This window comes from Lithobates pipiens, unplaced genomic scaffold (assembly GCF_037356315.1).
Source record: "Lithobates pipiens isolate NorthernLeopardFrog02 unplaced genomic scaffold, aLitPip1_a1.2 Scaffold_22, whole genome shotgun sequence".
Lineage (NCBI taxonomy): Eukaryota > Metazoa > Chordata > Amphibia > Anura > Ranidae > Lithobates > Lithobates pipiens.
The window spans coordinates 209,635,262-209,651,419 of NW_027507784.1; positions in this window are offsets into that span (position 1 = coordinate 209,635,262).

Sequence of the window (16,158 nt, forward strand, 5' to 3'; positions counted from 1 at the left end):
TCCTGCCCAAATTTACCTACTTGCTTCGCCAATCTCCGCATTGGATTCCTAAATCCTTTTTCATTCGGCTACATAGTCTCTTCACCTCCTTTGTCTGGGGAACCCAGTCCCCCAGATACAGTTGGTCAACACTAGTACGCCCGACCTCTCAGGGGGGGCTGGCGTGCCCTGACCTACATAAATATTTCCTGGCCACCCAACTAGTCACAGCGATCTGGTGGCTCACTCCAGATACGACAAACCCCGCCACCTTGGTGGAGGCGGCTGTGGTGAAGTCGTTGGAGGTGCTACAATTTTTACTTTTTCGTGGCCCAAAAGCCCCGTACCCGTTGACCCCCTCCATGCGCACTACACTTCGTGCATGGAGGGTGGGACTTGAACTTGAAAAGTATCCTAAAAATGCACTTTCCCCGGCTGCCCCCTTGTGGTTAAACCCCACCCTAGAGCATTTTTACAAATTGCCTGAACCCCACGCTTGGACTAAATTCAACATAAAACGGTGGTCCAGGTGATCTCCAATCAATCTCTGGCCCGATTTCCCTAAATGATCTCTGATTTTAACACCCCACAGAGTTATTTTTTTCGATACCTTCAACTTTCCCACGCCTTCAGTCGCCAATTCTCCAACCCCCCCATCCAGATCATCCAATCCATCCTGGAGGACCTCCTCAGGTCCGGATGCGCACATAAGCCCACCTAACGACTCTACTCTCATTTGGTGTTGATCTCCCTCCCCACTCTGGAAAAACTCAGGAACAAATGGCTACACGATATTCCTGACTTTGATAATGACGATTGGGATGGCGTATGGGACTTCCCTTTTAGATCCCTGGGCTCCCTGAGAGACCGACTAATACAATTCAAGATAGTCCACCATGCATATTTCACCCCACATAGGCTGCACATAATGAACCCCGCCCCCCCCCCAGCTGCTGGCGATGTGGAGCGATACCGGGTGACTTCACCCACATTTTTTGGACCTGCCCACCCATTGTCAATTACTGGAAAGAGATACTAAAGGTCACCACCATATCGCTCCAACCCTCCATGGCAATATGTATACTGGGCCTGATAGAAGAACTAATTCCCACTGTGGCTAGCCGCACTCTAGTCGGACTGCTTCTCTTTTATGCCCACAAAGCCATAGCCCTTAGCTGGCGTAAGCTCACTCCTCCTCCTCTCTCTTTGTGGAAAAAACGAGTTAACAATAGCCTTCCCCTGTACAAAGATTGTTACGCCAATAGGGGCTGCCCCCAAAAATATGGTAAGGTTTGGTCCAAATGGCTGGCAAATCCCTCCACAGCCTCTGACTCGCACCCTTCTTAACCTGATATTTTCATCAAATGAATAGGAATTTGCAATTGTGACTGTAATTGTATTTTGGTGATTGATGTTCTGGGCCCCCTGGCGTCATCCTACCCGCGAATGCCACCTGCTGGAACCATTGTGAGGTCTTGAGCCCACTGCTGTATTGCACGCAATTGTTTGCCTCATCTCATGTCTCTGTAGGTACCAAAGCCAACTCTTGTCATGACCAATGTATGTTGTTTGTTCTTTGTTAAATGTTTCAAAACTCAAACAGATTTAAAAAAAAAAAACATAAACTTGAGAGTTGTAGATCAAATAGTTACCATAATGAATGTATGCGAACAGGTGAACAACAGGATAAATGTCCAATATACTCCAACACTTATATTGAGCGCCTTCCCACTGCAACCTCAAAGCACACACACAAAAACTGCAGTATAATGTTATGAACATGCAGCAGTACCATACAATATATATATATATATATATATATATATATATATATATATATATATAAAATATATGTTGTAGGGGATCAGAGGGGTGAAGAGCTGGCTCAGAGGCAGTCCGGTAAAATAAAAGTGGCTTTATTCAGCAAAACAGCAAAAAAAAAAACCTAAGACCAGACAGACTTGTCTTATCACACGGATGTGCACACAGGTACAGCTCACAGTACATCAGCACACAGGTACAGGTAATAGTTTGTGGCTCCAATCAGAGCTACAGTCTTTTTGTGGTTAAGCTCACCCAGCAGGTACACCATCCAGCAATGGACATTTCCACACAGCGCCACACTGACACTTTCAGCACACCTGATAATAAGCAGGACTGAAGGGGAAGTACCTGCCTTCTTCGATTAACCCCCTCTTAACCCTGCCCCAGGCTGACCCTCTACAATATATATATATATATATATATATATATATATAGCCTGCACTCAAGGGCTCCCCTTATGTTGTAATGCAATGTTCCAAATGTAAAGCGAACTGTGATACTTTGTAGATGATGATCTGGGCAAGTGCCCACTCACCAGAGCAGGTGCAGATGTCTGTAAGGCTCCTTTCCTGATATCTCAGCCAATCTGAAACTGACGCCATCACACCACACCGTCTGATGGCTGAAGACTGTAATGCTGGAGACCTCCAAATGTCCCGGTCCATCCGCACACTGGTCCAGCCTGCTGGGCTCTGGAACACCTCAGAGGCCAATCAATTCCACTCCGCACCTCACAGGTTGCAGTCTCCTGGTCACTCACACAGACCTCACTGCCAGGTATTGAATGGTGTCCCAAGCGGCCTAAATATGGCCAAGCTGTCCCTTTTATCTCCGCTCCCAGCATACAGTGCAGTAACTTAGTTAACACATGAGTCACTTCCTCATTAAACCATATTTCCCACAATGCTTTGTAACTCTGCTTCACAGAAACTAAACAATGTCTTAATAGCATACAAAGGACACTAGAGGAGCCAAACTCATTGGTAACCAGCATAACTGTAATGCCTATTTTAGCAAAACATGGCTACATATATATTAACCAGTTGCCGACCGCCGCACGACGATGTACGTCGATAGCATGGCACGGGCAGGCATATTGGCGTACATGTACGTCCCTTGCCTCCCGCGGGTCGGGGGCCCGATCGGGCCCCCGCCCGGTGCCTGCGGCGGTCGGTATTCGTGCGGGAGCGATCCCGGACGAGGGGACGGCCATTCGTTCATGGCCACCCCCTCGGGATCGCTCCCGACGAATAGGAATCCCCCGTGACATCACTTCCTCTCCTGTAATGTAAACACAGGAGAGGAAGTGATGTATTCTCTCCTCCGTGTCGGTATTTTTCGTTCCGACACGGAGGAGAGCGGATCGGTGAGTTGCACCAACACTCTACACACACAGTAGAACATGCCAGGCACACTCACACCCCCCCTTTACCCCCCGATCACCCCCCCAATTACCCCTGCCCCCCAGTCACAGTGACACCAATGTCATTTTTTTTTTTTTTTTTTTTTTTTTTTGCATTGGTGTCATTTGTGACTGTAATAACTGTTAGGGCAGTTAGAGTTAGCCCCCTTTAGTTCTAATGTACCCCCCTAACCCCCCCAATAAAGGTTTAACCCCGTGATCACCCCCCGTCGCCAGTGTCACTAAGGCTGGGTTCACATTGCAGCGGTTTATGAGAACGAATGTGATTCGCACCGCACTGCAGTGCAAATCACATCCGATCTCTGTGCGATTCGAGTTCAGCCATTCGCCGCACCCGCCGCACCCGCCACACCCGCCGCACCCACCGCAAATTCGCACGGGACCCTTTTTTTGGCTCGCAGCAGAATCGGATCGCATGGGTGTTCACACCATGCGATCCGAGTTTGCAGATCGCACTGCGATATGCGAACTGATCTGGGGGTGTCAGTAACATTTCACTGACACTCCCAGCAGTTCGCATAGGGCAGTGTGAACTGCCGCCGGGAGGCATGCGATGCGGGAACCCGCCGCGGATTTGCGGCGTTTCCGCATCGCTCCAGTGTGAACCCAGCCTAATAAGCGATCATTTTTCTGATCGCCGTATTAGTGTCACAGGTGACGCTAGTTAGGCAGGTAGGTATTTAGGTTCGCCGCAGCTTTTTATAGCGCCGGGGACCCCCATATACTACCGCATAAAGCCCCCTGATTGCCCCCTAGTTAACCCTTTCACCAGTGATCACCATATAACTGTTACAGGTGACGCTGGTTGGTTAGTTATTTTTTATAGTTTCAGGGCACCCGCCATTTATTACCTAATAAAGGTTTAACCCCCTGATCACCCGGCGGGTGTCATTTGTGACTAATAACTGTTAGGGCAGTTAGGGTTAGCCCCCTTTAGTTCTAAGGTACCCCCCTAACCCCCCCAATAAAGGTTTAACCCCGTGATCACCCCCCGTCGCCAGTGTCACTAAGGCTGGGTTCACATTGCAGCGGTTTATGAGAACGGATGTGATTCGCACCGCACTGCAGTGCAAATCACATCCGATCTCTGTGCGATTCGAGTTCAGCCATTCGCCACACCCGCCGCACCCGCCGCAAATTCGCACGGGACCCTTTTTTTGGCCCGCAGCAGAATCGGATCGCATGGGTGTTCACACCATGCGATCCGAGTTTGCAGATCGCACTGCGATATGCGAACTGATCTGGGGGTGTCAGTAACATTTCACTGACACTCCCAGCAGTTCGCATAGGGCAGTGTGAACTGCCGCCGGGAGGCATGCGATGCGGGAACCCGCCGCGCATTCGTGGCGTTCCCGCATCGCTCCAGTGTGAACCCAGCCTAATAAGCGATCGTTTTTCTGATCGCTGTATTAGTGTCACAGGTGACGCTAGTTAGGCAGGTAGGTATTTAGGTTCGCCGCAGCTTTTTATAGCGCCAGGGACCCCCATATACTACCGCATAAAGCCCCCTGATTGCCCCCTAGTTAACCCTTTCACCAGTGATCACCATATAACTGTTACAGGTGACGCTGGTTGGTTAGTTATTTTTTTATAGTTTCAGGGCACCCGCCATTTATTACCTAGTCTCACTAGTGTACCCCTAAATTTAGGGGTGTCTACTTTCCAAAATGGGGTCATTTGGGGGGGGTTTGTGCCATCTTGGCATTTTATGGCCTTCAAAACTGTAACGCCCTTAGAAAGCCTGAAGGCGGTGCTTGGTTTTCGGGGCCCCGTACGCGGCTAGGCTCCCAAAAAGTCCCACATATGTGGTATCCCCGTACTCAGGAGAAGCAGCAGAATTTATTTTGGGGTGTCATTTCACATATGCCCATGGCATGCGTGAGCAATATATCATTTAGTGACAACTTTGTGAAAAAAAAAAAAAAAAAAAAAAAGTTTGTAATTTTCCCGCAACTTGTGGCAAAATATAAAATATTCCATGGACTCAACATGCCTCTCAGCAAATAGCTTGGGGTGTCTACTTTCTAAAATGGGGTCATTTGTGGGGGTTTTGTGCCATCTTGGCATTTTATGGCCTTCAAAACTGTAATAGGTAGTGAGAAGTGAACTCAAAAATGTACGCCCTTAGAAAGCCTGAAGGCGGTGCTTGGTTTTCGGGGCCCCGTACGCGGCTAGGCTCCCAAAAAGTCCCACATATGTGGTATCCCCGTACTCAGGAGAAGCAGCAGAATTTATTTTGGGGTGTCATTTCACATATGCCCATGGCATGTGTGAGCAATATATCATTTAGTGACAACTTTGTGAAAAAAAAAAAAAAAAAAAAAAGTTTGTAATTTTCCCGCAACTTGTGGCAAAATATAAAATATTCCATGAACTCAACATGCCTCTCAGCAAATAGCTTGGGGTGTCTACTTTCTAAAATGGGGTCATTTGTGGGGGTTTTGTGCCATCTTGGCATTTTATGGCCTTCAAAACTGTAATAGGTAGTGAGAAGTGAACTCAAAAATTTACGCCCTTAGAAAGCCTGAAGGCGGTGCTTGGTTTTCGGGGCCCCGTACGCGGCTAGGCTCCCAAAAAGTCCCACATATGTGGTATCCCCGTACTCAGGAGAAGCAGCAGAATTTATTTTGGGGTGTTATTTCACATACGCCCATAGCATGTGTGAGCAATATATCATTTAGTGACAACTTTGTGTAAAAAAAAAAAAAAATTTTTTTTTTTGTCATTATTCAATCGCTTGAGGCAAAAAAATAAAATATTCAATGGGCTCAACATGCCTCTTATCAATTTCCTTAGGGGGTCTACTTTCCAAAATGGGGTCATTTGGGGGGGTTTTGTACTGCCCTGCCATTTTAGCACCTCAAGAAATGAGATAGGCAGTCGTAAACTAAAAGCTGCGTAAATTGCAGAAAACGTACCTTAGTTTGTAGATGTGACAACTTTTGCGCAAACCAATAAATATACAATTATTGACTTTTTTTTTACCAAAGACATGTGGCTGAATACATTTTGGCCTAAATGTATGACTAAAATTGAGTTTATTGGATTTTTCTAATAACAAAAAGTAGAAAATATCATTTTTTTTCAAAATTTGCGGTCTTTTTACGTTTATATCGCAAAAAATAAAAATCGCAGAGGCAATCAAATACCATCAAAAGAAAGCTCTATTTGTGGGAAGAAAAGGACGCAAATTTTGTTTGGGTACAACATTGCATGACCGCGCAATTACCAGTTAAAGCAGCGCAGTGCCAAAGTGTAAAAAGACCTCTGGTCATTTACCAGCAAAATGGTCCGGTCTGAAAGTGGTTAAATACAGTGCAGCTAAGTGAATCACCTGACTGCCTGGGGTATATTAGAAACAGTACACCAGGAACGGCCTGCAGTGAGATATAGCTAAACTGTATGTAGTGGATATATATATATATATATATATATATATATCTAGATATATATATGAGACTATCTGTATATATATATATATATATATATATATATATATATATATATATATATATATATATATATATATATTAGACATGTGCGATTAGTTTTCCCTAAATTTGTACGTTCGGAAGGATCCGAAATACAAATTGCCATGCATCCGAATTTTGTACGCAATACGAACTTTTGTTTACGAATTTCAGATCAGTTGTCGTCGCATCGACGACTCAGTCATTTTTCTTATTATGAGGGGCTCACACCATCCTTGTGCTATGCTGACTTCCTCCTGGGGCTATACCTCTGCTGTGCTCATTATGAGGGGTTTCCACCATTCCTGTGCTGACATACTGAGCACAGCAGGGGTACAGCCCCAGGAGGAAGTCAGCACAGCACAGGGATGGTGGGAGCCCCTCATAATGAGCACATGGCTGCCATGCACAGCTGCTCCAATTTTTATCCCCCGCACTGTACGGGGTCACTGGGGATGTGCGGGGTCACTGGAAATTGTTTAGTGTTACCAAGCATGTGCTCTCCGCACATCCCCGGTGACCCCAAACAGTGTGGGGTGATCAGGCGAAAACTGGACCAGCGATGCATGGCAGACAATCCACTTCTCTCTTGTATTTTCAAATCTTAACGGAACAAACTGAAGAGAAGCTGATTGGTTGCCATGGGCAACTGCTCCAGATTCTGTTCGCTCCAAGTTTGATCAATTTCCCTAAATGTCTTTTTATCTGTTCTAGCAGTCATATGTGTAAATGAGAAGAATAGTGGGGGCACATCAGGGCACATTGGAGCACATCAGGGCACATCAGGGCATATTGGAGCACATTGGGGCACATCAGGGCATATTGGAGCACATTGGGGCACATCAGGGCATATTGGAGCACATTGGGACACATTGGGGAACATCAGGGCACATTGGGGAACATCAGGGCACAGCGTTTACCAGCCAGCATGCAGAGTAGCGCAGGAAGCGTGTGTAATAAGTTCTCTCTCCGCTCCTCCCTGGTGGCACCTCCTCTCTTCTCGTCCATCCCAGATGATGTCACAAGCAAATAGGGGTAGATGAGAAGCGAGGGGAGGGATTGTGTGGAGGAGGGACAGGGACCAACTACTTAGACCAAATGACCATCTCTGCTGCAGACAGTCAGTTCAAGGAATGTTCAGAGTGAGGGAGGGGTACCCCAGCTTTGGCAAATTGATTTTCAAAAATGCTAACTGCTCCATTAGCTGGGGGGACAATTGGGATCTTTGGGGTAACAGGATGTTTCCCGTCACAGAAAACATCTGCTCACTCTGGACACTTGACGGAGGGCAGGACAGTAGCTCCTTGGCAATATGTGCGAGGGCAGGCCACTCCTCGCTCTTCCCCTGCCAAAAAAACATTGGATCTGTGGTGGGGTGCACTGGTGGGGCTGACAAATAGGACATGACAACCTCCTTTGCTGATATGGGTTTCTTGGGGTGCACTATGCTGGAGGTTCCCATTAGGGTATCAAGTGCCTCAGCCAAGACAGAAGATGCTCCGCTGGCAGGAGCTCTGCTCACTTCACTAGATGTAGATGATGCATGGGAGAGGGGGTCTTCAATATCTTCTTCCTCCTCTTCCTCTTCTCCCAGACTTACCATCTGCCTTTCCCTCTGACGCACCCTAGTCGATTAGTCTGTCCCGCCATGTTGTCAGAGCACTACACTGCACAGCCATTTTGCCCTTGATGCGAGGGTCACACATGGCAGCCAGCATCAGTTCTGGGCAAGAGGCGGTCAACTCCTGCGTGCGCCTGCCCAACTCCATCAGAAATGTGTTTAGCAGAGCCAACACATCAGGTTGAGGGCCACCACCAGGCAAAGGTTCCTCAGCCGACTTGAACCGCTCCAATTTACTCTGAAGGTGGTTGAAGAGTGGGAGCACATGACCAATTCTGGCATCCTCGCGGCTTAGGTGTTCTGTGACAGAGAGGAAAGGCTTGAGGACTGCCACAATCTGCCCGATTATGGCCCAGTCCTCCCTGCCTAAAGGTCTCTCTATGCCAATGGTATGATCACAGGCCATGGCATGGAGAGCCTTCTGCTGCTCAAGGATGCGTTCCAGCATTGCTAGGGTTGAATTCCACCTAGTCCCCACATACTGTTTTAGGCAGTGTTCTGGAAGGCCTGCCTTCCTCTGTTCCACCCTGAGGAGGTGGCTGTCCCTCACACTCCGATGGAAGTGGCCAGCCATCTTCCGACAAGAGTCCACCACTTTGGACAGCCTTCCATCGCCACCAGAAATGGTCTCCACCAACCGAAAACTGTCAGTTACCACCTGGTGGAGAAGGTGGGCTGAGCAGCGCACACCCACAAAGCTGCCATCCCTTACAGCCTTGACCATGTTGCTGCCTCCATCAGTGACAACATAGCCAATCCGGTAGTTGCTGTCTGCCTGTCCAAATCACTGCAACAACATTTTCTGCAGGGCTTGCAGGATGTTTCGTGCTGTGTGCTTTTCATCAAGCACCTCAGCGTGCAGGAGGAAGGAACGGTACCCATGTTTGTCAACTACTGACGAGGATCCAGATGTTTGAACTACATCATGGGACACCTTGGCCTGCCACCAATGTGCCGTCAGGGACAGGAAGGCATGCTGGGCACTACACGCACTCCACAGGTCAGTGGTCAGGTGCACTGCCTGTCCACCTGCCCTTCCAATCTCCTCCTTGAACACCCCGACACAAGACCTGTATAAGGCTGGCACCAGTGGCGGAACTACCGCCATAGCAGCACATGCGGGTGCTATGGGGCCCGCAGTCAAATGGGGCCCGGTGAGGACAGGCGCTATGGCTCCGCGGGAGATAGCGGGCGGCTCCGCGGGTGGCCCGTGGGCAGTCCGCGGCTCCGCGGGTGGTCCGCGGGCGGCTCCGCGGGTGAGAGCTGGCGGTCCGCGGGTAGTCCGCGGCTCCGCGGGTGGTCCGCGGGTAGTCCGCGGCTCCGCGGGTGAGAGCGGGCAGTCCACGGGGGGCTCCGCGGGTGATAGTGGGAGGCAGATGAGAGTGGCCGGTCCGCTGGTGAGAGAGTGGGCGTGAGCGGGCTGGCCAATCAGGGAGCTGACGGGTGAGGGAGCATAGAGATGACATCATCTCTCGCCGCCCTCTCATCCCTGCAGTGCAGTTCCCCCCTCACTGTGCAGGCAGCCAGGAAGCAGAGAGATGACATTATCTCTCTGCTGCCTGACTGATAATCTGCTGCCTGACTCTGTGACACAGCAGGAAAGTGGCAGAGCAAGTGACAATCCATAATGTGTGGCAGGCGACGTGGCAAGTGACAACCCAGGACGTGGCAAGTGACAATCCGTAACGTGTGGCAAGTGACGTGGCAAGTGAAAATCCATGACGTGGCAAATGACAATCCATAATGTGTGGCAGGCAACGTGGCAAGTGACAACCAGGGACGTGGCAAGTGACAATCCGTAACGTGTGGCAGGTGACATGGCAAGTGACAACCTGGATGTGGCAAGTGACAATCCGTAACATGTGGCAGGTGACGTGGCAAGTGAAAATCCGTGACGTGACAAGTAACAATCCGTAATGTGTGGCAGGTGCGTGGCAAGTGACAACCCGGGACGTGCAAGTGACAATCCATAATGTGTGGCAAGTGACAATCTAGGATGTGGTAAGTGACAATCTGTAATGTGTGGCAATCTAGGACGTGGCAAGTGACAATCCGTAATGTGTGGCAGGTGACGTGGCAAGTGACAACCTGGATGTGGCAAGTGACAATCTGTAACATGTGGCAGGTGACGTGGCAAGTGAAAATCCGTGACGTGACAATCCGTAATGTGTGGCACGTGACGTGGCAAGTGACAACCCGGGACGTGCAAGTGACAATCCATAATGTGTGGCAAGTGACAATCTAGGATGTGGTAAGTGACAATCTGTAATGTGTGGCAATCTAGGACGTGGGAAGTGACAATCCGTAATGTGTGGCAGGTGACGTGGCAAGTGACAACCTGGATGTGGCAAGTGACAATCCGTAACATGTGGCAGGTGACGTGGCAAGTGAAAATCCGTGATGTGACAAGTGACAATCCGTAATGTGTGGCAGGTGATGTGGCAAGTGACAATCCGTAATGTGTGGCAGGTGACGTGGCAAGTGACAATCTAGGACATGGCAAGTGACAATCCGTAATGTGTGGCAGGTAATGTGGCAAGTGACAATCCGGGACTTGGCAAGTGGACAATCCGCAACATGTGGCAGGTGACATTCTGCAACGTGTGACAAGTGACAATCTGCATCTGGTGGCAGGCGACGTGGCAAGTGGACAATCTGCAATGTGTAGCAGGTGATGTGACAAGTGACAATCCTTAATGTGTGGCAAGTGACAATCCAGGACGTGGCAAGTTACAATCCATAATGTGTGGCAAGTGACGTGGCAAGTGACAATCCAGGACGTGGCATGTGACAATCCATAATGTGTGGCAAGTGACAATCCAGGACATGGCAAGTGACAATCCATAATGTGTGGCAGGTGACTTGGCAAGTGACAATCTGGGATGTGGCAAGTGGACAATCCGCAACATGTGGTAGGTGACATTCCGCAACGTTTGACAAGTTACAATCTGCATCTGGTGGCAGGCGATGATGGCAAGTGACACGCTCAGGGATCCCACTGATTTTGCATTATGGTGAGTTGAACTATTTCATTTTATATAACAGAACAGAAATTGGTTAAAAGGCCTGGAGGTCAGCAATGTGTTCCCTTCAGGGGCTGCATAGAGTATACTGCATACTTTGTTGTTCAAAATTAATATAAGCCGTTGCCTGGGTACTGTGCCACATGGGTGTGGTAGTCTGTTGTTTAATGGCATTAGTTCATTTTTTTTGGTGGGGGGGGGCCCATACAACATTTTGCTATGGGGCCCTGTGATTTCTAGTTACGCCCCTGGCTGGCACCACAGTTTGGCTGAAGGTCTTACATGATGGCACATGGTACTGTGGTGCAACAGCCTGCATCAATTGCTTGAAGGGCTCACCTTCCACCATGTTGAAAGGTGCTCCTCCAACTGCAATGAGCTGGCCAATCAGGCGTGTTATTTTATGCACCAGCGCCCGAGACATACCCTTACTCTGAAAGCCACCAAAATCTTCCAGGGGGGCCTGGCTGGTATGGATTTGATGCGGGATAGTAACCGCATTTTTTTCTGCCTTATACTGGCTGGTGGTGCTGGCACTCATGGTGGCTGTGGCGGTGCCACTATTGGTTCCCCTTTTGGTGTTTGGAGGAGTGGCCATGATACTTTTTTCCCCTAACAGCACTGCATGGTGGTGCACACGCATGTGCTGGTTCATGCCACTGTTACTGAGATGCCCTATGTCTCGGCCCCGGCTGACCTCCCTGCCACAGTGATTGCATTTGGCCTTCTGACTGACACCAAGTCTTTTAAAATGCTGCCAAATGCTGGAACGGCAGCCACCACCTCGGACACTGCCTGATGGAATACCTTCCACTGCAGTGGTCACACTCTCTTTCTGAGGTTCGGCAGGAGCGGGAGGAAGAGACCTGAACATCCCAGGTATATTGGGTGCTGTGATGGATTGAGGTCTAATGGTTGCATTGGCCCATTCTGATGCTGGAGGCTTAGAAAGCACATGGGCAGGGGTCTTTTCAGGAGAAAAAAGTAGTGGGGACTGAGGGGAGATACTTTCTGGGCTGTCGGTGGTGCCAACATGGGTAGAGGGCTGGAAATTAAATTTGTCTACAACAATGTCAGGAAAGCCTGCTTCCACCTCTTTCACATTGCCAAGGGAACAGTGATCATTAGAAGCAGTAAACTCTGTCTCCTTGCTGACCACTGCCAAGCTCCCTGTAGTGCTGATGGTGATGGCACTGGCAGCAATGGTGGTGGTGACATCATCATGAGCCTCGGCCTCCTGACATGTTTCCTGCTTCATGGCCAGGATCTCCAGCTTTGGCTGCACAAATGTATGTGCACTGGGAACCCCTTTGGCCTGCCCTCTTCCATAAAAGGTACCAATGGGCAGCATGTTACCAGCAGCAGTGGCAGAGGTGCTAGCGCCACTTTTGCTATAAATTGTGCTGCTGGTTCTAGGAGGTAAATCCTGGAACAGCTGGCGACATGCGAATGTCTGCTGTTTGCCAGGCTCTTTACCACCAGCAGTCTTCACTCCCAGTCACCTCAGCTTTATGGGAGGTGAGCTGAGCTCAGAGGGCGCAGAGACAGAACGTCCCACCTGCTGCTCATGTACACGGCTCATAGCTCTCCCTCTCCCAGCAGCACTCTTACTGCTTTTTTGGCCTTGTTTGCTGCTAATTTTTCCTTTAAAAGTTAGAAAAATGTAGACAAAAAAAATATGATTTTGATTGCAGCAAACTAACACCAAAATCACCAAATGTACAAAAAAAATATTATACAAACAGAAAATAACAAAATATTAACTAAATGAAACAAGAAATGAAAAAAAAAAGATCTCTCAAAACCAACCAAAAAACAAATAAAACCAGAAATTAAACACTAAGAGATGATACACTTGCAAACTACAACTGATATAAACTAAAATGAACAATGAAAAACAAGTCACGTGTTGTTTCCGTAGTAACGAAATTTGGACATATTGAGGTATATTTTTTTTCCTTTAAATTCATCGTAAAGAACGAGAGAGAGAGAGAGAGAGAGAACGAGAGAGAACGAGAGAGAACAAGAGAGAGAGAGAGAGAGAGAGAGATTGTAAGCTCTAACGGGCAGGGCCCTCTGATTCCCCCTCTCTTGAATTGTATTGTAATGTCTACCATAATGTTGCAAAGTGCTGCGTAAACTGTCGTTGCTTTGTAAATCCTGTATAATAATAATAAATATATATGTCAGGAAGATCCTTCTCACAGGCGTCCGAGCGGCGTAAGTCGCAGGAGATCTTCTGTGCAGTTTCAAGAGCGTTACCGCGATCAGCGGCGCGCGCGTGGCCGTTTGACGCAATTGGCGCCAATAGCGCTATTTAAACTGGATCCTTGCTTCACTGCCTTGCTGCCTGATCAACAGCGTTCCCGTGTTTCCTGATAACCTGTATCTGAACCTGAACCTGCATCCGTATCCTGATCCGTATTGAACCCGGCCTGTTCCCGACTCTGCTGTTTGCTGCCTGCCCCCCGACTTTGGCTTTGTACCCGACTACTCTTCTGGATGCCGTTTCTGTACCTGATCTGCTCGCCTGTGCCTGACCTGGACTGTTACACCATCCGTCATCTGTAAGTTGCCTGTTCACCGCTGCTGTACTACAGGACACCTCCCAGTTTTCCACCATACCCGGCTGTTACTCCCTCTGCGCTTGTTGCCTTCTACCTCTTGCTGCAGACTACTGGACTCTTCCCACTTCCCGCAGTATCCCGTTTGCACCTGCATCCGCTGTCGGACTACAGAACCCCTCCCGTTGTTCGCTGTACCCTGCGATCACTTGCATCCCATTGCCGGACTACAGGAATCCCTCTGCTGTCTGCTGAACCTTACCTTTGCCTGCATTCCGCTACTGGACTACAATACACCTCCACCATCAACGGTCTGCTGCTTCTTACATCTACCATCCAGTCAGGCACTTGTGCCCCTCTGTGCTCCCGAGCCCCTGTCATCACTACCAGGGTCTCTCGAGTCAGAGGTCTACGAGAAGCCACTCCCTGCACTCCGGGCTCTGCCTTAAGGTACGTGACAGTATCAGGCAGCCATGTCTGAGCCCACGCAGGGAGATTCTGCTATGGATGATTTATGCCGTCATCTTGCTGGACTTACCCAGGCTGTTAAATCTCTACAAGAAGGCTATTCCCGGTTGGAAGAGCGTGTCCAGGTCTTATGTACCACAGGCCCTACCGTGCCGGGAACTTCTTCTGCGCCATCAGTGGTTATGATGCCCCCTGAGCCCAAGGTCCCAACTCCGGAGAGGTTTTCGGGAAATCGCAGCAAGTATAGAGCTTTTCGCAATGCCTGTGAACTATTTTTTGCACTTCAACCCAGAACTTTCTCTCTTGAATCCACTAAGGTGGGTTTTGTCATTTCTCTCCTACTGGGTGAGCCCCAGGCATGGGCCCACCGCCTTTTGGAGCAAAAGGATACATGCCTTAACAACCTGAACACCTTTTTCCAAGCAATGGGTTTGCTCTATGAGGATCCTCAACAAGCGGCCACTGCGGAAGCAGCCTTATATTCTCTTCAGCAAGGCCGTAGAGCGGCAGAGGACTATGCGTCCGAATTCCGGCGCTGGAGTTCCGATACTACCTGGAACGATGCCGCTCTACGTTACCAGTTTTGCATGGGACTCTCTGAACCTTTAAAAGATGAACTGGCCCGGGTTGGTATTCCAGCAACACTTGAACCCCTTATTAATCTCTCCATCCAGATTGACAGACGCCTGAGAGAACGGAGAGCAGAATGCACTGCCGGGCCGTCCCGACCAGTCTGGATGTTACCCCGTGTTCCAAACCCCCCTGCACATCCCGCTGCTGACACTCCTGAACCCATGCAACTGGGCTTACTTAGACCAACTCTCACTACCGAAGAACGACAACGCCGGCAGCTCAACAATCTGTGTCTTTACTGTGGGGAGCCCGGACACTACGTGAGATCCTGTCCTGCCAAATTCCGTAAGCACTCTTCTTTGTCTACTCCTGTTTTACCTGCTGTGCCTAGTAATGCTACTCACCTGGCTGTTCCCGTTTCTCTTCAGCTTCCCGGAGGGAACATTCAAGTCGCCACGATAATTGATTCTGGAGCGTGTAGTGGGTTTATGGACTTGTCGTTTGCCCGAAAATTCCAAGTGCCCTTACGGCCCAGGGCGAAGGGATTGACTGTACACCTTGCCGATGGATCAGCTATCAAATCTGGGCCGGTGACACAAGAGACGCTTCCTTTGACTGCCACTATTTCCGGTAACCATCAGGAACAACTCTGCCTGGACCTTATTGAATCTCCCCTTTTCCCTATCATACTGGGTATGCCCTGGCTTTGGGCACACAACCCGCAAATTGACTGGTCCACCGGAAACATTTACTTTTTCTCTCCCTATTGTCGGCAGCACTGCCTCCAAGAAGCAATTAAGGTCTCACCCCATTTAATGTGTATGGAGACCGATGTTGAGACTCGCCAGTGTGTTCCTGAGGCCTACCATAGCTTCTTGGACGTGTTCAGCAAGAAAGGGGCAGAAACACTTCCCCCTCATAGACCCTATGATTGCCCAATTAAGATCCTCCCTGGAGCCGAAATCCCTTTCGGGAGGATATTCCCCTTAACGGAAGTGGAACTGGAGACTCTCAGGACTTACATTGATGACAATCTGAAAAAGGGGTTCATACGTCCTTCTACTTCCCCAGCAGGGGCAGGAATCTTTTTTGTAGAAAAGAAGGACCATTCTCTCCGCCCTTGTGTCGACTATCGGGACTTAAATAAGGTTACAGTCAAAAACCGGTACCCATTGCCTTTGGTGCCCAAATTATTTCAGCGCCTTGGATCAGC